The sequence below is a fragment of the Nomia melanderi genome, unplaced genomic scaffold (genome assembly GCF_051020985.1).
Source record: "Nomia melanderi isolate GNS246 unplaced genomic scaffold, iyNomMela1 scaffold0184, whole genome shotgun sequence".
NCBI classification, from domain to species: domain Eukaryota; kingdom Metazoa; phylum Arthropoda; class Insecta; order Hymenoptera; family Halictidae; genus Nomia; species Nomia melanderi.
The window spans coordinates 78869-80971 of NW_027475299.1; the positions used below are offsets into that span (position 1 = coordinate 78869).

The window sequence follows — 2103 nt, forward strand, 5'->3', positions numbered from 1 at the left end:
TCATCTCACGAACAGCCGAAAAAGTTGTCGCTCAGATCCATATCGCAGTGGAGCGGTATCCGCGGGCGGTCGTAATTGAACGACGCACGACGCCGCGAACACTCACGCGAGTCCATACAAACGATTCCGATCGTTTTGCAACAACTAGAACGTACACTGTCCGTGAAATTCACAGAATTTTCGCGTGTCCGCGACAAACGCCGACGAGACACCCATCGTTCGCTCGTACGTAGCATCCTTCTCTTAACCCGACTCAGAAACGTTCTTTGCGCCCTTCGGTAAAAAAACGTTCGATCCGAAGAGGTGAACGACGGCGGGGATTTGACAGAGCTACGCAAGCAGTGTATGGTACGTAAACGACCCTCAGCCAGGCGTGGTCCAGGAATTGTATCCGTGGACCGCAATGTGCGTTCGAAATGTCGATGTTCATGTGTCCTGCAGTTCACACGTTGACGCGCAATTAGCTGCGTTCTTCATCGACCCACGAGCCAAGTGATCCACCGTTCAGGGTAATCGTATAAATTTTATATTTCACATATATAATTTTATTCTCATTTGTTCGACCTAATATCTCTCTTCTTTCAAAGAGAAGATAAAAGTTGATACCTGAATCTCCGACCAGCGCGCGAAGGAGATTCAGGCGTCGCCTTGGAGACGACACCGAAGCCTTTCGAGACGAAAAACGTTCAAGTAATATGTATATATTTCTCGACGTTCCGGGCGTATAGTGCATTCAAAAACCCGCGAAAGACGCAGAAGACTCGCACGCGTGGAAACGACGGGGATATATTTTGTATCCTACCCGATACTGAATCCATCGCGTGCAGTCGACCCTCGCGTTCTTCCGATCAGACGCATCTATTGTTGCGCGCATGTTTTCGCGTCGCATCGCGCGAAACGTTGCACGAATCGTACCGATCGATCGATTGAAAGCAAATAATGAAAAAAGACTTCACAGCTGGCTCTTTGCCGGTCATTCGTCCCATGTTATCTCTTGCCGCGAAATTGGCGCGCAAGAGTTGGGTGTCAGACGCGCGGCTTTAAAACGAGCTTCACGGCCGGTCCCTTCGTTACCGCTTTCGTTCTTTCTCTCGGAACGACCATGAACGAACACGACGAGCGACGCTACGGCATACACACGTCCACGGATTCGATTAAAAAAACAGACTTCACAGCTGGCTCTTTGCCGGTCATTCGTCCCATATTATCTCTTGCCGCGAAATTGGCGCGCAAGAGTTGGGTGTCAGACGCACGGCTTTAAAACGAGCTTCACGGCCGGTCCTCTCAATTCCGTGTACGGTACACGCAAGATGCGGGTTCCACTTCCAGACTACCCGGTCCCTTCTCTCTACGAGAATCGATAGTAGAAGAACGGCTCGAAAACGCGTCTCAGAGACTAGGGGAAAAGAAGCGGTATGCGAGCGAAACGAAAACGCATTATGGAAACGTCGCGAAACAATGTTCGACGGTTGCTCGGTTCCAATCGTGCGGCCGTTTCAATTTCTCGTGCGCTTCACCGTCCCTCCGTAACTCTGGCCGATCGCGTATACCGAAGAGCCGACACGCGCAAAAACCACAGGCATTGTATACTGTATATATATATGTTACAGTCACAGCCTTCGCGCGTTTTACTCTCCGACGCGGGGTTTCCACGACGAAAGAGAGACAGTTTCGTGGCGGGTGACTCGGCCGAATCGCTACGACGGGTATTTCTATTATAGAACGAATCATCGCCACCCTTTACCAGTGCCCGACGAAGGAATCACAAGGTCATCTGGAGTTTACAATGCCAGCGACGGTAATTCCAACGAAGACCCGATAAGTCAACTCATCGTTCTATTTCTCCCCGTACAGAAAAGCGAATCGACGCTAACGCACCTCGCGCAAGCACGAACGTTCTCTTCGCGTGGATCATCCCATCGTCGAAAGATGTAAAGACGCATTGGAGATCGTGGTCTCTGGCGGGCTCATTGCACGCCCCACTGCATATCTTTCCTCGAATCGAGAATGATTCGTCCACTAAGGCTGCGAAACTACGCGTCGAGGAAACTAGGGGAAAGAAGCGGGATGCGAGCGAAACGACAATACATTATGGAAACGTCG

The 2103-nt window shown here is 50.7% G+C and overlaps 1 non-coding gene across 1 annotated transcript; it reads right to left on the minus strand.

The window, feature by feature from the left end:
- Nucleotides 1–357: 357 nt before the first annotated feature.
- LOC143175766 (5.8S ribosomal RNA) lies at nucleotides 358–512 on the minus strand. Its single transcript, XR_013000447.1, has one exon. It is a non-coding gene; the product is annotated as a 5.8S ribosomal RNA (ribosomal RNA).
- Between the last annotated feature and the right edge of the window lie 1591 nt (nucleotides 513–2103).